We start from the raw sequence: 25,921 nt of genomic DNA, 5'->3' as shown, positions 1-25,921 counted from the left end.
GAAAACCGAACATGGTGTCCGCGAAAGTGTGCTGTGTTTCTAGAAAATCGGAGAGTCTGTCGCGCACCATCGTCTCCATCAGCTTGCCGACACAAGACGTGAGGGAGATGGGGCGAAGGTTCTCCACATCAATAGGTTTGCCGGCTTTCGGAATAAAGGTCACGAGAGCCGATTTCCAATCGAGAGGGAGAGGAGTCTCTCCGTCCCAAATGCTATTGATGTATTTGAGGAGCGCGGCGTAGGCTGCGTCGGGAAGGTTGGCCAAGAGCTTGACCGTAACCTTGTCGCGCCCGGGTGCAGTGCCCCGCTTCATTTTGCTCAAGGCCGCCCGGAGGTCGTGGAGCTGGAACGGCTTGTCCAGCTCCGTGTTCTCTTCGCCTGCATACGAGTACGCCGCCTGCCGGGGGTCCTTAGTGGTGCACAGGTAGCGATCCCTGAGCGTGTGCGCTAGTTGTTTTGTTGTTCCTGTAAAGTTGTGCAAGGCCCTATGTAATTGGCGTTGGGTTTCCGTGCGTGTTTGTATAGGATCGATGAGAGCGCGGAACAGGCGCCACGTGTTGCGGCCAGACATCTGGCGAGCAGCCGCGTTGCACCGGTCCACCCAGTTAGTGTCGGCTAGCTGAGTAGCATATTCCGCTGCCTGTTGTGTGAGTTCCAGGATGCGGTTCTTTAGGCGTCTGTTATGTTTCTGTTTCTTCCATCGCTTCGTGAGGCTGCGACGGGCCTCCCAAAGGTGGAGAAGGTGGTTGTCCACGTCTGTTTGTGTTTCTGTAAGCTGTATCTGCTGTTCGTGTTGTGTAAGTGTAGAAGTGAGCGATCTGGACCAGGCGTCGTATCCCGACTGGAGGGGGTCTACAATAGGTAGAGAGGTGCGGAAAGTCGTCCAGTCAGGGATACGAGCTTGTTTTAGTGGGCGTTTCAGGGGACGCATGTAAATGGTTGTGTTGATTATACAGTGATCACTACCTAGAGTGTCCTCTGTATTCAGCCAGTCGGCATGTCGTATGTTGCGTGTAAATGTGAGGTCCGGGCAAGTATCTCGTTGAATGGAATTGCCGACACGTGTTGGGTTGGCGGGGTCAGTGTGCAGGGTGAGTCCAAGTGTGGAAAGAAGTTCCGCAAGCTTCCTCCCACGCCTGTCCTCCCGGGGGTATCCCCATAGCCTGCTCGGGGCGTTGAAATCGCCGACGATTAGGAGGGGATCCCTACCCGCCACCTGCATAGCTTGAGTGAAAATTTCATTGAACGTGACGTTGTTAAGTTTCGGTGGGCAGTAAATATTTAGAATGTGTACAGGTGGGTCAGACCGCTTTAGGGGCAGCACTGAAACCATCGTGTATGGGAAAGACGGTGTTGTGGGAAGTGTGACCTCCTGCGCAGTGTATCGCTTGTGAACAAGTATACATGTCTGCGGGTTGTGTTGAAATGTAGTGTAGTTTGTTAGTTTGGCACCGGCGCCGGGTTCCTGAAGGGCAACCACGGCGACGAGGAACTCAAAGGTCTCAAGATAGAGGCGGAGATGAGTCCGCTTCTTGTGGTCCTTGAGACCTCGGCAGTTCCACTGCGTTAGTGTAAGCGGCTGAGTTGTTCTTGCTCGCGACTTAGGGTTGGGGGCCATGGTCGGAGGCGGAGGGTGGGGTCACGTTGTTAAGACTCCCCAGTCCGCTAGTGCCCGGCGCAGACGTGCAGGAGTCTTCCGAAAAGTCAAACTCATCGGGAATAGCTCTATTGAATTTTGAGGGGCGGTTAGCGTCCCTGATGGGTCCTACGCGTTTAAGGACGCGCGGATTATCTTTTATCCATTTTTGGATAATGTGCGTTACGGCTTGTGTCACCTGTGCGATGACACTCTCCACCTGACGCGCGATGGTGTCATGGATAATTTTGGGGAGGTCAGCCAATTGTGTTTCAATTGCGGTCACCCGGGTCTCCAGGGCCGCTGCGCGACTCTCCACAGGAGGAGGCATGGAGGAAGGAAAAAGAGAGGAGAGGCCCTTTCCACACAACCCCATGGGAGAAAAGTGTGGAGGAAATCACGTGGTTTTTTCGCGATCGGGAGGCCATCTAGTCCGGGCAGCTTAGCAACGGCGTCGTAGTTGCTGCTTGCAAACCGGGCGGTAGCAGACGGCCGCGGCGTAGCATTTGCGGTGCGGCCTAGGCGTACTTTTCTCAACTGCTCGAGTTTGTTTTTCATCGTGCTCACAGGCTGACGTTGGCGCCGTTCACTCATATCTCAGGTGGAATTCGCTGCAAAACTCTCGTTGTTGCGTGCATTGGTTTCAACGTGCTCGGCGACCACGATCGCACGGGCATTTCGTCTACTGCGTCACTGCTCGGAGCCGTCGGGAGACTACCGCTGCTCACTGAGGAGCACTCGCACTGTTCGTTCACCAGTGATTCAATACGCCGTGCGCTAGAGAGGTCGTCGGCGTATTGTGCGGACGTTTCACGTTCTGTGCGTGCAGTGTGCGTGTACCATTCGCGCTCCCGTTTCCATCGGCAGTGAATCCTCGTTGCTATTAGGCGTGTTCTTGCAACGCTCCAGTGATCGTCACTGGTGTTAGTGTAACTGTCATTTTCGTTTTTTCGCGATTGCGCTTGTGTGAGCGGCGGGGGCCATGACATGGGCGGGGGCCATGACCTTGCTCTAGTATACTGATGAAACTTTATTACCCGCCTGTTTCAAGCGTGTACGTTTGCAGCGTCTAGCGAGCTCTAGCTTCTGGGACGTGCCGGGCTCAAGTGTATTCGTTCATATCGTGGCCAAGTCTGTGTTTCTGGTCGCGCGCTATGCTTAGACCGGTTTCCTGTTTTAGGTTTGCAATTGCTTTTCTATCCGATGTCATAGTCAAGAAGTGCGAAAAAGGCGAAGTTCTAACTGAATTAGGAGGCCTTTTCTCACGTGTTTATTGTGCCCATGTCCTGTGATTGTGTTTTTTTGGGGGGTAAAAAGTACTTAGTGAAATGAGGACCCACATGTGCGCTGAATTTCATTGATGTCTGTGTTTATGTTGAAGAAAAATAATTTGATGCATTCGATCATTACGTACAATCGATCAACTTTCATTTTATGTGTTGTCATCACGAGTAAAGTGTGCTGCTGTGCAGTGACATTAGAAGCTAGTATTTCATCAAGTAGCGAAAAGCGGTGCGTACAGCTGCAGCTCTGCATATTAAACATGAAACACGGCACTGAAATGATGCACAACACCGTTAAACTTATACTGCAGCCACTGGGTACTCCTAAACTTCTAGAAGCCTGAAAAGCTGCGGTAATATATATTATGCACAATGCTAGATCTGTGGATATGTGAAACATGCTATGTTGCCATGCTACAAAGGATGGATTTATGGAGAGGGGCAGTCACATTTTAAACATTTATTTCTTGGACTTTTTTCATTGAGAAAAAGATGTTCGGAATGGTTATCCTATGTAAAATTTCAGATAAACCCTCCCCTGCTGTCTACTATATGCACTTTGGCCCTCTTCGTTTCTGTCACCTGTGTGAGTGGCTCTTGGAGTTGTGAATCAAAAGTCATTGCTGGCACAGCCACCAATACAACATGTTATGATATTACATTTTGCGTTCAGGGTCAAGAACTCAAACTTTTTAGTATACTTGCCCATCTTCACTGCTGTGTACGAGAAAGAATTCCTTGCACCAGCCGCACGAAAACAAAGTACTGCAGAATTTTTCGTACCCTCACTGCTGCAGCACAAGGCAACGTTGACACAGCCAGCTTCCCAAACATATGCAATGGAAGCAGATGGCAACATTCAGCAGCAAGAGCTGCATTAAAAGGCAGGTTGAACACTAAGGTGGGGTGTGACCATGCATGGCAGCATTGTTCACGACTCAGCCGAAAGCAGACAAGTGCACACTCATTCAGCATAAAACTGAGAGGTTTGTGCCATCCTCCAGAGAGCGCGATTCAAGTGCGGCCAGTATGCGGCACACTTTTATGCGAGCATAGCATGCAAACAAGCCAATATCAATAACCTTGCTCAGGGGTCTCATGCATGAACCTCTAAACTCATTCTAGCAAAGAAGGATTTTTTTTACAACCTCATGAGCGCATTTGACAGCTGTCCACTCAAAAATCATTATGCTCTCAAATAGAAAGTGTTGCAGAGTACCATTCAAATATAAGTCTCATGCAAGCAAGCTGTACATGAAAGGCTTCCAGGGTAGCCATATACTAAAACATTTCAGGAAGCTTAGGAGTACTTTACACTGCATTAAGGTGGGATAGTTTGTTCGGAAGCTTCATGAAATACACTGTGAGATCCAAGACACACAGCATTAAAAAGAGAAAGGAAGAAGAAAAAAGAAAGTGCTTTCAGGCAATCGGTATGTGAAATCTCTTAATTTTAGAATGTTCCCCAAAGCTCTTATAAAATTTGACAAAATATTTTTGCAGAAATGACTCAAAAAATCTGAGCCACTGGTGACTATTGCATGCCATACTCAGTAAAGAATGCAGGGGCTCGTTCGGTTGAATGAGAAATTTACCGTTGATTTTATATGCGACTATTGTTGCGCATTACCTTTATGCACTCGCCGTAGTTTCTACCGGCATCTTGCTTACACCTGCGATTAATTCGATCCCGACTTTACGTATTCATTGATCACACGCGCCCTTAGGTTATTCTAAACTCAAGGTAGACACGTGCGCCGAAGCAGATGAGTAAATTTTTATTCTTTCACAATACAGCCACTACCAGTGGCGTAGGCAGAAGTATTTTTCGGGGAGTGTTATACGCCGCCGGTAAAAAGAAAGAGACCCTGCGCTTAAAAATACCTTAGAAATTTTTCTTCTTTAATAAAGGCGGAGGGTTAGTTTTGTTCACTGCAATATCTATATAAAGATATGTATGCACACAGGATCGCGAGAACTTCATTCATAAAAAACATTTATTTTCTCACAAAAAACAACTCATACGGAAAAACATGGATATTTACAATATTTTCACATCATATACAACAACACAAAAGCTTCTGCTCTACAACGAAGTCAACAACTGCAAACAAATAGCATTTGTCAAAACTTCTACCCCGTACATGCAAACCTGCGGGGGCCTGTGCCCATGCGGTAGCACGCTCCTTCGTTGGCTTTGAAACGCGCGCGCAATCGGCGCGGCGGCGAAACGTCAGCATGACGTCAGCCCGGACAAGATGGCGCCGAGCTTGTTTCCGGCTTCACAAAATGTCACGTGACGGCCTCTCCTCTAATTTTCCTTCCTCCATGGGAGGAGGGATCTCCCTGTCTGTTATGTTTTCTGCCTCGTCGCTCGACGCGGGCGGAGTATGGAATTGGGATTTGAGCGAGTTAAGCTCGCTGGCTAGTTTTTCGTTTTGAGCTCGCAAGAGGGCGAGCTCGCGCTTGAGTTCCTGTGTCTCGGCGGTGCTGGTGGGGGAGGAGGGAGGAGGGGAAGGAGAGGAGGCGACCCTCGCCCAGCTGCCTACCTTGGGTTGGTTGCAGGCGGCGCCGCCAGATGAAGCGCTGAGAGCTGGGAACTCCGCTGCTCCGGGTGGTGGCGTTACTGTTGCTGTCTTGCCAGGGGGAGGCATCACGCCACGCCGTGGCGTCTTCTGGTTGTTTCGCTGCCGCCCTCCCCGTGTAGCGCCGGCATTGGCTTCCTTGGGTGGCGTCCTGGGACCTGGCTGCGGCAACTTGATGAATTTCGCGGTGCATTCGCGGGAGCTGGTGAGGTGCGGGCCCCCGCAGATTAAACAGATAGGATTGCAGACGTGGGGGGCCATCCCCTCAGTACCAAGCCCCACGTTTTGGCCACAAAGGCCGCATCTTTCCTTGACCGGGGTGGGACAGTTGTCCACCCGGTGCCCCAGTGTGCCGCAACGGTAGCACGCTGGCACTGTTTTTTTGTACTCCTTGACGGGAGTCAGTTCTGCGTTAAGGCCGGGATACATGCGACGTTTTTTCCGACGACATTCGCGCGGCAGAAAACGTCGCGGCGGCGCGACGCTCGGCTGGAGATACATGGAGCGTTGAAGCGGCGGCGCGCCGCCGCGTATCCCTCGACGCGAAAGCAAACGTGATCAACAAGTGGCAAACACCACTGTGCAAGGCGGTCTGTGAGAACAGCGACGCTGACCATTCTGTTAAAATCAGGAAAGTTTCACTTCGACACCATTGCACAAATTTTAGCACGCGCGCTTAAGTATCTCTAAAAATTTGCGAGCTCGAATGCATGCCGTCGCGTACCTTTGGACGCCCGCTCAGCCGCGGACACCAGCCGCTGCAGTTTTCTTCGGCAGATTCGCTTCAGGGAGGGAGCGCAGGCATTCCGATCCAAGATTCGGCCGTGTTCTCCAAAAAAAGCGACATTTCAAGTCTGATGAAGCGTTTATTTTCACGACAATAACATTTCCGTGCCAAAAACACGGCGCAGCTCGACGGCCATGGCGGCCATGTTGGCGGCGGCAGGCAGAGGACCGGAAGAGCGGGCTTTCTGCGCTGCCATTGGCTCGCTTCAGCCGCCGCTTCCGGTCTCACCGGACGCCGCGCGTCAAAATCTAGCCGGTCCTGATCGGCGGCGGCGGGCGTTTTTCTCGACGCCGGGCGTCAAATCTGCGCCGTCGGGCGAAAATCGACGACGCGCCGCGGTAAAAACGCTCCATGTATTCCGGCCTTACATGGAGCGTTTTTACCGCGGCGCGTCGTCGATTTTCGCCCGACGGCGCAGATTTGACGCCCGGCGTCGAGAAAAACGCCCGCCGCCGCCGATCAGGACCGGCTAGATTTTGACGCGCGGCGTCCGGTGAGACCGGAAGCGGCGGCTGAAGCGAGCCAATGGCAGCGCAGAAAGCCCGCTCTTCCGGTTCTCTGCCTGCCGCCGCCAACATGGCCGCCATGGCCGTCGAGCTGCGCCGTGTTTTTGGCACGGAAATGTTATTGACGTGAAAATAAACGCTTCATCAGACTTGAAATGTCGCTTTTTTTTGGAGAACACGGCCGAATCTTGGATCGGAATGCCTGCGCTCCCTCCCTGAAGCGAATCTGCCGAAGAAAACTGCAGCGGCTGGTGTCTGCGGCTGAACGGGCGTCCAAAGGTACGCGACGGCATGCATTCGAGCTCGCAAATTTTTAGAGATATTTAAGCGCGCGTGCTAAAATTTGTGCAATGGTGTCGAAGTGAAACTTTCCTGATTTCAACAGAATGGTCAGCGTCGCTGTTCTCACAGACCGCCTTGCACAGTGGTGTTTGCCACTTGTTGATCACATTTGCTTTCGCGTCGAGGGATACGCGGCGGCGCGCCGCCGCTTCAACGCTCCATGTATCTCCAGCCGAGCGTCGCGCCGCTGCGACGTTTTCTGCCGCGCGAATGTCGTCGGAAAAAACGTCGCATGTATCCCGGCCTTTATAGTGGACGTAACGCGGAACAGTGCGTCCCTCGAAAGTCAGCACAGCTACGTTTGATTGTCCCAGCTTGCGCACATGAACTAGTTCACCACCGCGCCACTGCACATTATCTTTTAGTGACTCACTGGTTTCTAAGTTGTGAACAGATATCACACCGCGACACACATCACCGGTGAGCTTGAGGTGGCCGTGAAATGCGAGCGATCCTCTGCTGGTGTTAAGTTGAATGTCCGTGAGGAGCTTTTTAACCACTTCTGGGTTCTGCGTGCCACAGACGATGATGTTCTGTTCCCAATTTGGTGAAATGGTGATGGTGTTCATGTGCTGCCTACCGATGAGTTGCGAAATGGCAGCGCCGAGCTCACCTTGCTGGAAGGCCGTCTTGAGGGAGACCGTACTGCGTGGCTGCAGCACGACCACGTAGTCGTCAGGGTCCATCCTGACCGTTGGCTTGGGAGTCCACTTCGAGACTGGTGAAGAAGTCTTCTGTGGAGGTGCAGAAGACGGAGCGCGAGCGTCTCCCGTTGCTGAATTGTTGAGAGGAGTCTTGGGTGTTGCCGCTCCTCGTGCGTTCTGCCGGCGGCGGCGCCGGCTCTCAACGACTTGGAAAAGGGCAGCTTGCTGCGCCGAAATGGTGCATGGGCCGTCCTCTGGCTGGCTTACAGGGACAGATGACCACGACAGAGTCGTGGGGTCGTATCCGCGTTGTTCAGGTAGAGCCATGTTGAGAGGTTGGCCGGCAGGCGTCTCCGCAGCCAGCGGCGGAGGAGCCGGAGCCGTTAGGCTTAGCTCGACCGCTACGTGGTGATGCGGAGGATTGCTCGAAATGGCCGAAAATTCAGCGTACCTGGGTGTGATCGGGTTCTCCAGGATCCTGCTGACTTCACGGTAGCAGTCGCACAGGTTTGATAGGCGTTACATCAGGTTACCGCGGTTCCAGCCGAGAAATCGACGGAGCCGATGCACCACGCGTCCGATCACTCCGCGCTCAAACGCAGCGTCGTGTGCGTGGAGGATTCTTCGCCAGATGCGGCAAAAGGTTCTGGGACTTCGATTGGACGCCCCACTTCGGTTGTTATTTCTTTCTGCAGCTTTGTGTGTCCAGCACTGTTCGGTGTAGGCCCACTGGTTCCGCGGCAAAAGAGGTGTCCAGCTTTGTAGCCGTGGTTGAAGGCGCTGACATAAAATCATGTCTGCGCAACATTGTTTGCTGAAGACTCTGGTCAGCGACTAGACAGGTTTACTGATCCTTTCCATTTCCATGATGAGGCTCAGCCGGCAGTCTGCTGTCGTCATCTCCTCCGGCTGTCTTGAAGGTTACATATAATGATTACGAATAGAAGTTACAAGTAACGATTAGAGGTTACATATAAATCCGTAGTCTGGCTCAGTAACATCATCGTTCAGTGAACGTCAGATAGCGGTGGCAGACCCAAACACCGTCAGGACCCGAGCACCCGCCCTGGTATTTACAAACCGTATGCCCCCTAGTGGTTCAAAGCTGAAATGAAAGTGTCGACTGAACGGGCACGAATGAAGGGGTGCCATGGCGCCATTGAGAACGGGTGAGGCGTGAGAGGTTCCTGCTTTCTCCCTTCCTTCCTTCTCCCCCTGCAGGAAATTAACGAGAGCGGAACGATTTTTTTTTTTACTCTCTCTCTCTCTCTGTCTCCGTTTTCCGTCCTTCATCACCGCCATTAGCAGGAATCAAGTGGAGAGAAACCCGAACCGTGGCAGACTGCCATCCCCATTTCCCAGCGGTGTCGGGAACGAAAAGGGAGCTGGAGAAGGCGAACATAAAGCAATTGGAAGAGGACAGAAAAAAAGTAATAATCGCGAAACAAGCGTGCATACCTGCAGAATGTAGATAATCAGAGAGGAACAAAAAAAAAAAAAACCTCCTCGAGTACTGAAAGAGGAGCACGGCAAAACTAACATATCGTATAACCTCGGCACCGGGCGGCAGTCAGCGCCGATGCGTATATGTCTGATGGCCGGCAGCGTGCGGCACTTTTTATTCCGAGAGGGACCTTTGATCTGCTACAGCCGTGGGGGGGGGGGGGCCTTCCTTCTCCGTCTTCACTTCGTGCTCTTTCCGCGCAACCTTCGGCGCTCTCTCTCGACCGCCGCTGATGTCGGTGCGGCTTCGCCGACGACGGTGCCGCCATTTGTTTGCGTTCTGCTTCGATTGTGTTCGCGCCGCGGAGCGGCCGCCTGATTATTTGCCGCGCGCTTCATCGATTGCGCCACGACGCACGTTTGTTCTGTGTACGGCCGCTCCAGTTTTGCTTTGCCTTCTCCTCCTTTGGGTCTTCAAGCCCGGAGATGTTCGGCGGCAACACTCGATGCGTCTCGAGCCGCGGGCTGCTGCTGCTGTTCTCCGCTCGCTTGTCGTTGCTCATTTCTTTCGTTACGGTTGAGTCGCCGGGCCGCTTCTTCGTTCGGTTTTATTTTTTCTCTCTCTCGCTCAGCCTGAGTTCTCTTGCGGTGCGTGGAACGCGAGCGTTTCCTCCGCCCCCTCTTTTGTCTTCGCTTTGGTGCCTCTCGGTTTTTGTGTTTGTCTTTCGTTTTTGCGTTTACTCTTCGGGTCTCCGCACAAGTGCTCCCCCTCTCCTGCGCTTCTTCGTTGGCTTCCCCGCCGACAAGTGCGCGTAGAAGCGTGCCTTTCCTCACGCTCGGCCTACGCGCGGCCGTGGCACTGCTTCTTGATTGGCTCCGCGCTGCCATCTCGGTGTCTTACCCGTTTGACTTTCTTCTTTGCTTTCTTTGTGTGTGTGTGTGTGTGTCCGAGCGTCTTTGCCATGCTCGCCGGGGTTGGTCTCCCGTCGTTGTTGCTTGGCTAGCGTCGATCGTGGCTGGAAGGAAGTATTGCGGCGGGATGAGTTATCGCTTTGGATCCGGCTGCTGCCGGTGTTCCGGGCGGATTTTCTCTATTTTTCTCCCCTACTCTTGCCCCTCCCGCACACAATTCAGTGTCGTGCGCCCGCTCCGGCGATGAGTTGGCCCTTGTAGACAATCGACAAGCTTGAGTGAGGTAGAGCGTAGTGGATCGTGAAGAGTGAACAGGGAGTCAAGAGTTGAATGGTGCTGAAGAACGCTTCGCTCTTTGCACCCGTTTTCTTTTTCTTTCTTTTCCGTTCGGTGGCATTCGTCAGCAGATTGGTGCAGTCCTTTAACTCCATGACCCCGATTGATGCAGCCCTTTAACTCCATGACCCCGTGACCGTGGACTTCCCTCTTCCATGGTCACCTTCCATGGTCTTGAGCGCGGCGCTATAAGCTAATGGTAATGCTTTTCATAGTGCTCAGCGCTTGGGCACCGTATGTTCTGAAAAAAAAAAAAAAAAAAAAAAGAGGCATGCCAGAGTGTTGCGTAAGAACTCGCTTCGGAGCTTCAGTGTTCTGAGGTGCCTGCTTGTGTCACGTGAACTCTTGTCCTCAAGCTGCATTTGGTACCAGAAGTGCAGTGGAGGTCGCGTTTCATAAGTCTACCACTCTGGCGCGGATTTTGAGCACCGTTGATCTATACCCCCATTCCCCCTCTTTTACTTCGGTGCACTTGTGCCACGTGAGCGCTATAGCTTGCTTGCGACGTTTTTAATGCTGCGAAACCAAATTGAATGGAAGAAGGAACCTGCCGCTTGTTCATGTTATCTAACCCCTCCCCCCACAGAGAGGGAGGGTGGGGGGTCGCTGGGGGTTGATGATCGCGACGGCGTCACTGGCAAAATGGCAGAAGTTTTCGTCGGATTTTCAACCTCGGTTTCGCGGCGGCGCCGGCCTCGACCAACTTCGAAACCAGCGGCCCAGTAGTGCCAGGCAGCCATTACATCCATAAATACCCACATATCGTCGTGCCTCGTCTGAAGCGCGGCCGTGTGTCGTAATCGGCCCGTTGCTTTTTTTTTTTTAAAGTAAAGCAGTATATAGCTTCCTGGGCGCAGGACGTATAGTATATATACATCGTCTTCTCCGGTGCGCCGTTTTCGTTAATGAACGGCATCCCCTGAGCACGGCGCCGAAAGCCGAAATTGATGGCTCCGCGGGAGGCTCTCTTCCAGCGCGAGCGAGCGCACGTGCCCGCCAGCGAGCGAGCTGCCCGCAAAAAGCAGCGCCATTACGCTTTTATGAGCGCGCGCCCGTGTCGCCGGGCCGCCAATCCAATGAAGGGCTGGCCGTGCCGACGCAGGCAGTCGATCCCCGTCGCTTTTCGGGACGGCTGAGTGGCGGACGCGCTTGCACGGGAACGCAGCGCTTGCTATAGCGCGTCTGTCTGTCTGTATATGTGTGTGTGCGTACGCGCTTTTGCGAGCGTGCCGGTCCTCGCAGGCATTCCTTATTCAAGGAGGGCGTCCGTTATCCGCCGCGCCATTTGGAGCTTGCTGCATGTCGTCGAATCGCGCCGCGGAAACGGGGATCTTTTTTTCTTTTTCCTCTCCCTCGCCTCCCACTCTCCCTCCTTTCTGTCTTTCTATGATTATATATATTTTTGCTTGCTGTTCCCTTAGGTCGACTCTCGGAGAACGAAGAAGGATAGTTTTGCGTCGGGCAATGCCAGGGACGGCATTTATCGCGAACGGTCAGGATTCTGACCTGCCGCATTTCTCTCTCGGAGATTCACTGTATGCGTGTGTACGCGTCTCGGTCGTCGTCTTTCGGATTAGCGTGCGTTGTAGGCTCATGTAAGACTATTCGTTCGTTTCATTCCTATCTGGTCTTTATAGTATAGCGCGCTTCTTAGGCACGCGTTGTGTAGGCGCAGCAGGCATTGTTCTCCTTCTTTCCATTCACCACCTTCCTCCTTTGAACTCAGATTCGGACGCGTTCTGAATGGACGGAATCGGAGCGCGCAGAACAAACGGAATTCATTCGACCGCCTCGTGAAGCGCGCGTTGGCGTTCTTTGAGCGCTGAAGGTTACTGAAGCGCGAAAAAAAGAGGGTGAGAGAGGAAATGGCGATTGCGATGACGTACACCGGCGCAAAAGATTGCCCCAATAAAGCCAGTGCGCTTTAGCGCGATATCGGAAGGCGAGGGGGGGGGGGGGGGGGGGGGGGGTTGCAATGTATACGCGAGGCCGTTGCCTTGCACCACAGTGCAGGCAGACCCTTCTTCCGCCGTCCTGTGCAGCAGCTGCTACGAGACGACCGTCGTCGCGCCGCCTCGCGTTGCTCTTTGCCTCGTCCTGCTGCGTCGGGCGTCAGGGCAGCAGCGACAGCAGGGGAAGGAGGCTCAAGGCGAACGGGTCTTCCGCATGCGAAGACTCCTGCTGCTGTTCGGCTTCTGCTGCAGTTTCACTTTCTCTCATCCTCTCTTTTATTATTTTTTTTTTGCGCTTTCTCGTTGTCCATCTCTCGTCCGCTTGTCGCTGCCGCATTCTCGAGGCGCCGCGTCGCGTCGTCCGCGGACGTGGCGTGCTTGTCGGAGTATCCGCTGGCTCGCTCGCTGTGCCGTGTCGGAGCAGCGAGCGAGATTTCCGGCGTTATCATCTTCGTGAATGGAACGATGCGAAGTGCGAATTCTTTTCGCTGTGTCTTTGGCCATGCACGGCGGCGCGCACGCACGCTGTCAACGAGCGCTTTTTGGTTGTGTACTCATCGGGCTCTGCTGGGGCGCTCTCCGAAGGGGCGGTATACTTTGAGCCACTCGCACTCCGTTTCGACCTGTCGAGGGTTGGTTTTCATAGATAGGCAGTGGTGATGGCGGTGATGGAAAACTTTTATGTTTATGCTATTTACAGGAGAGAGTGGGGACTGGCAAATTCTAGGAGGGGTCCCTAGTCCGGGACCCCTGTGGCTTCCCGCGGCAGCTCGGGCCCTAGCCACGAGAGCTCGTTGGCTCTCTGAGCAGCCGAGCAGGGCAGCCCCCCACCTCTCTCGGGTAGGTGCCGCGGTGTTCGACCGCCAGGCACGGGTGTGATCCCAGCCGTGGAAGCCGGACGGCGCCGTAGACGAAATACAAGCATGCGCCTGTAACGGTCCACCTCGGGGAATGCCGGAAGTTGTTAGGTTCTTTTTCTTCCAGTAAATTGTTCCCTAGCAAGAGAAACCCCGCTAATTTCTCTGTGTGCAGAGAAATAACTGGGTTGCGGCTGGCTATCACGAGTCATTAGCTGTGATAGTTGATCTGCAATTAAGAACTGTGAGTGAATTACATCCCCCGCGGGCTTATATGATGTTTTTTAAATGTTTAAGGGAAACGCGTTTTATAACTGGCCTCCTGTTGGAACGGGCCTTCTGTGTGTGTAGGCGGGAGGCGAACCCACTGAGTCTCCCTTGGCAACAGAGCGCCGCGGCAGCTGTCGCCTTAGCGCGCATGCACCCCTCGCGGCGCGTGACTCTTGCTACGCTGCGGTAACCGCTCGGGGTCTTAATGGAAACGTAAGCGGGTTTCCTCACTGGCGCCCCGTGTGCCTCGGCCAAGAAAGCGAGATCGCATTAAATATGAACGGCGTCGGTGAGCGGCCGCCGGTCGATATCGCCGCACGCGTCCCCGAACGACGACGACGGAGCGGAGGCGGTTGAAAGATGCTTTCCCAAAGAAGACCACGGCTTCCGCAGGAGCGTTACAGTGATCCGCGTGCTACCGCGACGCTGTGGCGCCGCTCTCGAACCTAACCTCGAGCGCTAGACGGCGGCGTCACTCCGAGAGCCTGAAATATTCAAAGCGAGCTTTTAGCGCGGCCTTTCTTACAACCCCTTTTCTTTCATTTATTTTTTTTAGTCTGCTCGTCGCGGCAACGCTTTGTCCCCACTCGGCGGCCGAAGGCGTCGAGCCGACGATTTACCTGAGCGCGCTGTTTCCGAAACCGCACGGCGTGTGTGCGTGCGGCGCTCTGAACAGAACAGCCACGAAGCGCAGCCAATCGATACGTTGCCTTCAGATACTGTGACTCCTATGGGCGTTGGGCGGGCTTTGTCGGGTCGCGGGTGCGGATCAGGGGACGCAGAAGAAGGGGCGAGTGAGACACTTCAGCGCGATGGTTTCTCTTCTGTGACATACTCTGTGCGGATCTTTATTGTTTGTTTGTTTTTTTCTTCAGCCGTCTGATGTGGTCCCCTAGGAAGAGAGCTTCGTCTCATAGCTGCGAGTACCAGCGGTCGTAATACGGTGTCATGTGCTGTTTCTAAAGGAGAGTGCTGTCTTGTCTCCCTCTCCTTCCCGAAGTTGCGCGCTATGTTTTATTTCTCGCGCACCTCTTCCCTGCCGCACGGAGCCCTCTCACGTCGATACGTAATAGTGGGACGGGCGGGCGATATAGAGCCCGCTCATATATTCATCCCGCGCGCTTTCCGAGGGGGTGCGGGCGGTGAATCGGAAGCCGGCGGATCCTGCGCGACAGATTCCGGACTCCGCGAAGTTAATTATTGGTGGTGCGTTCGCCCGGCACAGGCCATTTTCTTTCGTTTCCAATCCCGTGCCGATCTGCGCTCGCCCTCCCCTGTCCTCGGAGCCCTCTTCCGCGGAAACAGAACAGCTCGGAGGGCTGAATAATGGACGCTCTTGGGCGGCCCGCGGCTTCTCCCCCTACAAAGGGCTACCATCTCCCCTCGCTTCGGAGTTGGGAGAAAGAGGCGGCCGTAGTAACAATGGCCCGGGGAGACAGTCGTAATTAGAAATTCAGCGGAGGGAACAACGGGGTGGTTCTTCCGACGAATGCGGTGCGGGATCCGCGCAGCGGTACATTCGAGCGCCGACAGATGGCACCACCGACGGGAGCCCTTTTTCTCCTCTCTCGTCCTTTTCCTGGCGTGTTCTCGCTTGGCGAGTCCTTTCTCCTTCTCTCTCTCCCGTCCGCCCACTTTCGGGGAGTCGCCCGCCGCTGCCGCCGCAGAGGCGCGTCGCTCGCCGTTGTGCCGGTACGCTCTCTTCTGGGCGGCGGTGCAGTTGTGGTGGTGCTTCGAGATCTGCTCAGCGCGGATTCTGCGGTGTACGGCGGATAGCCCTGACGTTTTCCGGTCGTCTTGCTCCGCGTGTGAACGCTGTGCTGACAGTCCCGTTAACGTTGCCGTCGGTGGCCGTGTGTCGTCGTCGAGAACGGCGTGTGACAGAGCGGCCAGAAGGCGTCCCCGATCGAAGGATTGCCGTGCCGACGAAACGGCTCGCCCCGCGGTCAAGCCGAGCTCGTCCCTTCGGCTCCGATCCCTTCCCGTGTGGATTACAGGTGCGCCCGAGCGTCGGGTGGGTGCGCGCTGCCCAGCGGCCCTAGGGCTTCCTCCGGCTGCGTGTGTTTTGTGAACAGGTGCTGCCGGCCGCTGCTGGCTGCATACCAGCGGTCCCTTCCGATCGGCTCCTCCCTGCAGCCGCCGCCGCCGTCCGAGCGGGTCGCTCGTCCTCCTCTCCCATCCCTGTAGAAAAACCAGCTCGTGCCGAACACTGACCTTGCCGCCGCGGCTCGCTGGCCGGTCGCTGTGAGCTGACGGCGTGAGCGGGGCTGTACGTGGGTGCTTTTCAGTGCTTTTGACAACTAAGGTAGTTCCTGTGTGTTTCGGCCGAGCCGGTGCTCAACTCATGCTGGATTAGACGCTTCGAAGCTTGGCCTCGACGTTCTCTGCGGAAGCTGCTTTGACAACACCACCCTATTTCGAAACCTCGACGTTCTGGTGAGTTCCGTTCGTACCTCTCGGGTGACGTCATCTAACGTTTGCCAACAAAAGCGAAGAAGCAGTCAGTGTCGAGAGACGACAGATGTTCCGTTTTAAATCGGAGGCGCTGAAATTCCCGTGATGGGTCGCATCTATTTTGACTTCTGACACTCCTTCTTCGTCCTCGAGTACCCGGTCACACTTTCTGGCTCTAAACTAACTTTTACGTGTGTTTGAGGAAGCTCGCTGTGTTCTATCTGCTTGTGTGCGGCATTTGTGCCGAGAAATCGGCAGTTCTTATTCACACAAGTGTCCCGTCTAGCTTTGTCTATGAACATGACAGTAGCGAAGGTAGTCCCGTTCTTTGTTTCGAATTTACTAACCGAGCACTTACGCGAAAATGCAAGTTAACCGCCGTCCGTTTTTCTTTCTTCATCCTCGCTGTCAGGTTTCGCGCTTTCGAATTTATTCCTACCTAAAAATTTGGCACACACTTTGGTAGCGTGTCAGAGTTGACGGGGATGGGCGATTCTCTCAAGTTGGCGAGCGTATTTTGACACAGCTTCGCGTTTCCGGCGACCACCGGTGTGCCGGTCACCATCCGGCCGGGGAACGGGTCCACTGGTGCGTCGGCCACGTTTCGACGTGCGGCGGCAAGCTCCGTTGGTTGGTCGAAACGCCCCTTTGTTCTCTCGTCTCCCCGTCACGCGTGGTTAAACGCGGAGGCCCGGACTTTTTTGTCCCGGGCGCCGTTATCTGCGCAACCGCTCGCCCCCGCGTCCCACATGTGGCTTTCCGCTTCGCAAAATCAGTGGCGTCCCCTTTCGCCTTCACATTTCATCTCATTCTCATATGGCGTAACGGTATAACGCGTGTCACGTTTCGCCGGAGGCTTTGCTCAGAGGGGGGAATGCGTGTGGCGCTCGGCACGCCTGATTAACGACATAATACGTGGATAGATTCAGGCCTTTTCGTGTCACCGTCATGGTGGTCATAGCGGCGACCGGTGCTCTTCATCGGATCTTTTTGTTGTCATCAGATTGGGTGCATCTTGAGCGGGGGTGCGCATGAGCAGTTCTCCTCTCTGTTTATTTTTATGTACATTGTAGACTTCTCCATTTGTCGTCTTGAGTATTTTCAATTGTTTGGCGCGAGTCTTGCGCCTAAGCTGACACAAGGTTATGAAACTCCAACGTTTCCAAGTTTAGGCACACCATTGTATCCTATGTCAAGCACTTCTGAGCAAGGAGGGTGGACATTTATTTATTTTTTTTTTTCATTTTCCATGGTCAAAAGAAACGTAAGCACTTGTTTGCAGAAGCTCTCACTTTGGCGTGGCCGCTGACGGGCCCGCAGTGAATGAGAGCTCTTTCCTCGTTCATCGCGTTCCCCCCGAGAGGTAGAAGCAGCGTTCCGCCGAACTCGCTTCGCTAACGAGCCGCCTGCGCTGCAGCGAGAGCCCGTTTTTTGCACCCAGCGGCGGCTTCTGTCGTTTTGTCGGCACGACCGGCGACCCCGTTCCGTGCGGACCGGCTCGTTCCGTGCCTCTCCGCTGCGAACGGGGACAGGCGGCAGCGAGCCAAGCGCTTCTGTCGTCGTCGTCGTCCCTTCCCTCGGCGGCGTCTTCTCTCTCTTGCTGCTGGATGTTTGGCGGCGGAGCACGCGGAAGCTTCTCCGGGCGCCTGGCAGTGGGTCTGCTGCTGGAGAGGACGCTCTTTTGTCACCGCTTCGACGACCCCGCGTGGCGTTTGTTCTACGCTCCACGTTTTCTTGTCTCCCCAGCCGCTCATTGTGTGCTCATCTTTGTTGGGCCTCCCATGGTCGTTCCGGACTTCGTGGCTCGCGGGCTCTATCCACGTCACTGTTCATGTTGTGCAATGCACGCGGCTGAAGCTGGCGCCAAGTCTAACGCAGGCATCCGGTACTCTGGGGCACGTTACGAAGTCCCCGTACTGTGTGCTTGGAAGACCGAGCTTGAGTTGTTTATTTTTTGTTTGTTTCCGTCGACGCAACAGATTTACTCGTTCTTAACGGGTTCATGCAGTGCGAACGAACCCTACGTATCCACAGTCTTCAGTCAGTAGGGGAAAGCGAACGCGCAGTGCACGTGTCCCTTCGCGCCGTGTCAATGCGTATGAGAATGCAGTCGAAAAAAAAAAAATCTGTTGAGGATCTAACTTAGCGCTCTGGCTTGTCTGAGTGGCTCACCAGTTGCACACACACGAAAAGGCAAATTAGTCTTCAACGTAATTGACGCTCCAAGTTCGGGACTACATTTCGCCGCGGACTTTACGGCGCGGCGCGCCCGGTAATTTAAAAAAATAGCTTCGCAAGCACTGGCGCTCGCCTGAGGTGGCGGAGTGCAGTTTGGCCAACCTGTGTTCGCTCATTTATACGGGGAAGCGCTTGACTAGCCCGAATCGAGGAGGTCGAACCCTCGCTTGATAGGCGTGGTTGCGCTGCTGCCTTCTACCGCGGCCGTTCCCGGACAAACGTGTCTGTAGCGAGTTACTTTCGTTTCAAGGTGCGAAGGTTCATTACAGCGTTCTCCAACTTGACCCCAGCAACCACACCCTTGTTTAGGGGCGAAAGTTTAAAGCTCACAGTCGAGGTTCCTCTGCGTGTGGTGGCACTGCTGTGAAGTGAAGACCACGCTAAAGCCCCTCAATGAGGGCCTTTTGACCACGCTGCCTCGCTGGTTGTGACGTCGTGCATGTCGTAAAAGTAGCTGTCATGCCGCGGAGCTGCGCGTTTTCCTGATTCCTTTATTGCAACTTGGTCGGACGCGCACTGTGGAAGCTACGAGTCGACCGCGATCATTGCGCCCGTGGCGTCATAAGCGCCGGCGCGGTCCGTCGGAGATTTGATAAAGTGAGGAAGAACGATCTAGTAAAAAGAGGCTCACGAAATGGCCTATCTAACGTCCTCTGTAGGTATGCTGTTTACTGATCATGCTCACAAATCTTCACCTTCTAGGCCAGCTACACAATTTCGTGGAAGCTTTAGCGAAGGCCGTGGTCTCTCATTTTTTCTGCTTGCCTTGTGACAGTGCAGCTTACGCCGGCGAAACGCAGGTCCGGTGAGGGGGACGCTCTCTGCTCGTAGGTACTAGCCTTGGGATTTCGTGTTGTTCAGATCGACCCGAAACTGTTGCCACACGGGAGCGAGTCAGCAGCGATCGGCCGGGAAGCGAGGGAGGGAGAGAGAAGGGTCGGGGCGTCCGGCGGTGCGGTGACTCATCGACGGCGTGCGGGATCGGCCCGAACCGGCGAAGCCTGTTGTGCCCGAAAGGCCGGAGGGGGAAAGGAGCCGCATGGTTGGCACAGGCCGGCCCCTCCCCCTCTTTTGTGGCAGCAACCTTTGAACTGATCTGCTCCCTTGTCCCTGGCCCTTGCACGGAGCTCAGCGAGAAACCGCTATCTCTGCAAGGATAGGCCCCCTCACGTGGTGGCCCCTTGCATCTTGGTGCCACCGGGATATCCGGCGAGCGGGCGCCCGCGGCAGCGCGCTATCGGGCCGTGTTTGCCCGACTTGAGACGCCTGGCCGGGGTGGATGGCCCGTCAGCGAGGTCTTATCTGCGTGACGTGTAAATGCGTTGTAAAAGGAGGAGGGGGGGGGGGGGGGGGCATCACCGCGGAGTCCTTGTGGAGGATAGGTTTTGGAAAGCAGAAAGGAAAAAAAAATAGCAAGTGAAGTCCTAATCGGGCATGTCTTTTGTGAATCCATTTGTAATGCCTTGATCTGCAGTTGCGTGTCGTCATGATATCGTCCATATTTCGCGTCGGTCTTGTGAACTTCAAGTTAATTGTGGTCCATGAGAACTGCCGCGGCATACATTTTCCCTCTTTCAGTGTTCGATCGGGCTGCTTTATATCTTTCTTTTTTTTTTTTTTACATTCCTGTCTCAAGACATTCCAGCATTGAACTGCCATGCTAGGCGCCTTGTCTCCATGATACCTTTCAAACTGCTTATTTCACCGGCCCGCCCAGCGCTCCTAGGAATACGTAGCACGTAGAGCCCCAAGCGAGTGCAAACCCGTCACATTTTCGGTCTTTCTAACCTAGAAGGATCCCTCTCCTGGGGCAGCTTTCCTCTTTGCTACTGCCTTTCTGCCGTTCCTTCGCTGGCGCTACTCCGCCCTGGAAGTCGTGGGAAATCGCGTCGCGAAGGGCGGCGGCGGCTGCTGCTGCGCGGACTTGGCCGTCGCGGAATGCCGCCCACCTCCGCAACACTTCTCTTTCTCTCTCTCCCACTCGCTCGCCCCACTCCCATTCTTCCTGGTGCTCTTTGTTTGCCGCCTGTTATTCGGCTCCTTTCGGGGCCTTCCGAAATCCTTAGGCACCGCCGGAGCTGCCTCGCCCTCCCCTCTTCACCCCCGTTTGTCCCGTCTTTCTTTTTTCTCTGTCTTCTGTGTTTCGCTCACTTCTTTTCCTTTCTTGCTCGTCTCGGTTGTCGAATGCGCGGCTGGAATGCTTGTTGCCCCCGGCCCTGCACCCGCGGGCGGCCTCCGAAGAATTTCGCATTGTCCGTCCGTGCCTTGTCGGTGCGCCCTCGGCACTACGGTGGCTTCTCGACGAAGAGCGCTTCGTCGTGTTGCTGCCGTTCGTTCCGGCCTTGGACAGTTGCCTCGTGCTTTGTCGTCGTTTTTGTTCGTCTCGCAGCAGCCTGAAGATTGTCGGTTAGTCGCTATCCTTTTGAGCGAGTGTTGATCCGAGTCGCAAACGTCGCCTGACCGATTTCGGTCAATTAGTTACGGTTTCCGAAGCACTAGGAAAGCGAAGAGGGCGCGTAACAAGTCGATTTAAACCCGTCACGTGTCTTTCGCGACTCGCCACTGTGAACCCGCCTTTAAGCCGACCTATATGGAGTGAACTTGCACGAGAAACTTCGTGCGGCCAGCAACAGCGCGGCTCTGGCGTGCCGTCGCCTTGCTGAGCCACACGCGGCGAAAAACTGGCTGCCGTCGCTACGATTTCAGTTTCCACAAACGGCATGATTCTATGTACTCAGTGAAATGCTGAAAATGGCAGAATTGCGTTTACAATTAAGCCATTATATATTCAGTGGCGGCAATAATAACGAGTTCTTGTTTAGTTTCAACGTTAATTTGGCTATTTTTGTCTGTTTTCATCAGACCAGAGTTGACGCGGAAAAGTCTCCCAGGCTGCCCACGCTGTGCAGTGATAATCGTGATCGGTCTAGCCGCGGCGTGTTGCTGTGGGAAGTGCGGCAGTATTTTTATATTGTAGAAAGACGTTGGTCTCATTTGGAAGGCTGTCATTGTACGCGATGCACGCAGCTTTTGTCGCCATGTTCACCGTAGCTGGCTAGCCGAGTCAAATGAGACGTGCGCAAGTCTGATGCGGTTGCGCCCTGATTGGTTCGCGCTGACAGCCCGATTGGTCGCTTCCGACGAGCGGCTGACCGCCCGGTGTACATACGAGGGGGTACCCAAGAGAAACCGGACAAAATTTTTTGGTCGGCAAAGCTTCTGTAGTACCGCGTTTTGCCACTAGGAGCGCATAGAACGAACATTCCAGAGTCAGTAGGCCGAGTGCCGTCGTTGAAGGAGGTCAGACTAGTTTAGGCAGAGTTTTAGAGTGACGACTGTTTTGTGTGAATGTCCTTTTTGTAATGGCTGATTTTCGTGAACAGCGTGCGCCGGTGAAATTCTGATTTTTGCTCGGAAAAAGTTGTATGGAAACTCTTGAAATATTAAGAAAGACGTACAAGGACGATGCTATGCGGACAACTCAAGTGTTCCTGAATCAAAGCAACAATCATGCCAATGGAAAACTTCAAATTGCCGCCGCGGTGGCTCAGTGGCTATGGTGCTCGGCTGCTGACCCAAAAGACGCGGGTTCGATCCCGGCCGCGGCGGCTGGAATTTCTTTGGAGGAGAAATTCTAGAGGCCCGTGTACTGTGCGATGTCAGTGCACGTTAAAGATCCCCAGGTGGTCGAAATTTCCGGAGCCCTCCACTACGGCGTCTCTCATAGCCTTAGTCGCTTTGGGACGTTAAACCCCATAAACCAACCAACTAACCAACTTCAAATTCACCTCGCCTCAAGAAAGCTCGTCAGGTGAAACCAAACCTCAAAACAATGCTGATTTGTTTTTTCGACGTGAGAGGAGTCGTCCCTTGAGAATTTGTTCCGCAGGGTCAGACAGTCAGCCAGGCTTTCTACTTGGATGTTTTGAAAAGATTGGGCAACAGTGTGCGGTGGAAGCGGCCAGATTTGTGGCGGTCGGATGACTGGTTTTTCCATCATGGCAATGCCCCTGCTCACACAGCCCTGTCTCTACGACAATTTTGGACCAAAAATGGTATGACCCCTATTCATCAACCCACATACTCTCCCGACCTTGCCCCGTGCTACTTTATTTGTTTCCTAGAATGAAAAAATAGGTGAATGGAAAGCGTTTCGCTGATGTTGCTGAGGTGAAGAAAAAAACGACGGAGGCACTGTCAAGCATCACAAAAGATGAATTTAAACAATGTTTTGAAAAATGGAATGAAAGATTCGACAAGCGTATCATTGCAAGTGGGGAAAACTTTGAAGGAGATTGAAGGTCTGTGCTTAAAATGTGAACAAATAAGTTCAAACAAAAATAAGTCCGGTTTCTTTTGGGTACCCCCTCGTACCTAGCTCGGCTCGATCGACGGCGAATCAGCCGCCAGCTTTTCGCATCGAAATCGCTCCATCTGGGTCGGCCTTCACGGCCTGTTCCATTCGGCGATCCGGAGCACATTTTTTTATTCCACAAGTTGAAAAGTGTGCTTCATTGGGCGATTTAGATAAAGTTCCTGCGCTCTCTTTGGCTGAGACGTTGGAGCAGCGTGCTTATTTCCTTCAAATGTCTCCGTTTCTTTGCAGCCTTTCTCATCCTCTTATCAGTGAGCATGACTTCTTTCTATCGTAGAACCGCTATGTTATTATTTAGTCTTTTGTTGCCGTTCGAAACAGTTACTTGTTGGTAGACAGGTTCCTCTGCTTAAAACTGCTGGTCCTTCATTAGTAGCGCCTGCATGCTTACGCCCAGCTTTGCCGTTCATTTGGTGAGAGAAAGCCGTTCTGCTTTTGTCTTTGTTCTGCGATACGCCACAGCGAGCTACAGTGGCTCACCTCTGTATCGGTGCTTTTGGTTGGAAGTGACCAATTATGCTGACATTGATGCGGTCACGTAGCTTCTTATGTTGTCAGGTATTGCTGTTCATGTTGTCAGCGTAGCGTTCTGCTCGTCCTCGGGTGACGACCTTTCGTGACAAGCTGTCGCACGCGCTTGCCGCAGCTCTCCGTTCTCTTGCAATCCCCGTTGTCTGGAATGCGGTTTCTGTGCACCTGCGGCTTTGTTAACGAAACTCAATTCTCAGCTCGGCCGTCTGCCGACAGTCTACACAATACAGGCACGGTGAGTCATCTGTCATCCGTGCTGTCACTAGAACTCGACGACAGCGGTTTTGAGCTTCTTTGTCGTTTAAGGGCACTGCACTCACTGCATGCTCCCTTGCCGCTCGTGAGTCATGAGATAAGTTTGGAGGCGGCAAAGCAGATTACGAGTCATATCGTCCCAAAATATTTCTTTGCTGTTGCCCATGGCAACCGAGTTGTCATATTCTCGAGTACCATAGCGGGTTAACTGCGGGCCCTGACTGCAGTATTACGTCATGCTGACGTAATATAGAGCCGTTGCATAGAGGAGACGTGTATTTTCGCCGTCTCTTTGTGAGTGTGCGCGCTGCGCAACAGCGTGTGACTGACCTGAGGTGTTTTACGGGGGCACGGCACACAACTGTAGCATGTTAAATGTTTCCAGACTGAAGTATGGATTGGTGCCGAGGGCCCCTTCGGGTGCGCGTTCCTTTCATCTGCATTTAGCACCGTTGCAGGCCTTTCTTCCCACCTGTGCCACAGTTGAAACTGTCAGCGTAATCACTGAAGTGCAAGGAAAGGAAGAACGTACGGCAGTGGCAATGTTTCGAATTCCGATCACGATTTGCGACGTTCGCACGGCAGGTGTTCGTGCCAGGCTTGTGGGCGTGATTACCGCCGTCTTCCAGGAAGTGATGCAGCCAGCTGCTTCTTGCGTCGAGCCTTGTTTTGCCACACGGGTTGCCGATTTCATCCTCTGGAAGCTTCGCTTGGCCCGCGTGTGAGCGCGCGCACATCGGCATCGCGCGCCTTCGCGTAGGACGTGACTGGCATCGTGGACGGCGGCGCCCGCGTAACCACACATGCCGCTAATGGGTGTAGCCCGCAGCTGGGCTATTCTTTGCGACAAAAAAATAGCGACGTATACGCCTCTTCGAAAGTGTAGGCGTATATACGGCGCCAGCGTTACGAGTGCGGCGTCGAAGCGGCGCGTGACTACGCGTGAAAAGGCAAACACTGTACCTGAAAAGAGCCGGCGCGATGTGGCAGCCTCGCGTCCAGGAAGATAACGCGGAGATCGTCGTCCAGCTGCGTGGACAGAACGCAAACGGCCTCCCCCCTTCCGCGCTGCCCACACGGTGCTTCCTGGTCCCCGGCGATCAGTGGGCGTCGTTGTTGTGATTCGACCCCACGCCTTGCAATGGGCCCCGCGTGGGCGTCCGCGCTGTTGCCAGCTCATCCTTCTTCGTGGACCTCCGAAGGTGCTGAGCGGTTTCCCACGCGTCTCTCGCCTTCAGCGCATTCGGAACGATGTCAGTCCTGCTTATCGGACCTCGTCTTCACTTCGTAGCGTGGCTACATACTGTTGCGAGCAAACTTCCATTAATGAATGCCGCTGGTAGAAAGTCACGCATGCCTCTGTCAGCACAGAAGCAAGTATGCAGCTTGAGCCTGTTCCTTTCGAGCCCTTCCGATCCTGTTGTCCATTCGTTGTTCGCTGCAACTCTCGCCAGTGCCTTCCTCGAAGCTTACGACGGAGCTTAGGAGAGCTGAATTTTTGTCGGCGAGCATGCGCTCGCTTATCTTCATCGGTGTCTGCTAGCAAAACGAGAGGCTTGAAGTCGGGTGGTTTAGTTTAGCTCCGTACGGAATCCAAAAGGATGGGAACAGTTGTACTCCGAGAGGGCGTGAGAGCACCGAACTACTTCGTGCCGTACGCTGCGTGGAAGTTTGCAGTCGGCCGCGCACTTTATCCTTCGCGGGGCCCTCTCCGCTCCTTTGTTCTCCGAACGGTGCGGTGCTCTCTTTGCGAGGCGGAAGCGGACCCACCGTCGTCGGCCGTTTTACCTCGCTCGGCGTTCAAAAGGGCCGGTGTGCCGACTGTCGTGCAGCATTTTCTCCGAATGTGGCCTCGTTGGAGGTGATTGCGTCTCTCTTTTGGAAGAGGTCTCTTGTGAGATGCGCATCAAGTGAACGTTACTGACTCCTGGCGTTGAGACCGACACTGCGCGACAGCCAGACATGATCTGCCGCGCGTGTTGCAGGGAAGAAGCGTATCGTTGTCTCTTTATAATTACTCTTTACGTGCTTTTTCCGGCACCTGTGTCTGCTCGACCGTTTCCGGGTTGACCACCCTGGGCTGCAGTACCTTCGCGTCATTTTTGTGCTTGTGTTGTCGTTGCTTCGTTCATCGCTCTTAACTCGCTGCCGGCACGCTGCTTACTGCGCCGCTGCAGCATCATTTCTGCTTTCCCACTAGATCAAACACATTCGTGACCACTCCAGGCGTGTGTGCCAAAGTTCACATAAAGTGCACGTAAAGTGCACACAGGAGGTATCCCTCTGCAAACGCCGCTGCTGGCAGCATAGGTTGAGCTTCATACTGCGCGCATCTAAAGGGTGGTGAGAGTGGGGTATACGTTCGTGAGCGCCGTCGGCCACCGCTCTCCGTATCCGCGAAACGTCGATGATGGGGTTCGCGTTGCGAGAGAAGCTCGCGCGTGGGCGTCCCTCCCCTGCATAACTACCGGATAGAAGAAGGGAGGCCTTCGACGCAGCTGCGGGGGGATGTTGG

At 54.1% G+C, this 25,921-nt stretch overlaps 1 protein-coding gene across 5 annotated transcripts in view; it reads left to right on the top strand.

Moving 5' to 3' along the window:
- The window catches only part of PlexA (plexin A), a 329,472-nt gene that overhangs the window by 145,346 nt on the left and 158,205 nt on the right, over positions 1-25,921 (top strand). For 2 of the 5 annotated variants that reach the window (XM_089570878.1, XM_089570876.1), the window contains exon 1: positions 15,204-15,989. The exons of the other annotated variants lie outside the window; for them this stretch is intronic. The gene's annotated coding sequence lies outside the window, so the exon portion shown is untranslated. Of the gene's footprint in view, positions 1-15,203; positions 15,990-25,921 lie in introns of those variants that run through there. 5 annotated transcript variants of the gene reach the window in all.

The sequence above is a fragment of the Amblyomma mixtum genome, chromosome 2 (assembly GCF_055824585.1).
Source record: "Amblyomma mixtum isolate Tamu chromosome 2, ASM5582458v1, whole genome shotgun sequence".
Taxonomy (NCBI): domain Eukaryota; kingdom Metazoa; phylum Arthropoda; class Arachnida; order Ixodida; family Ixodidae; genus Amblyomma; species Amblyomma mixtum.
The sequence above is the reverse complement of the archived record's forward strand: the minus strand, read 5'-3'. Positions and strand labels throughout refer to the sequence as shown.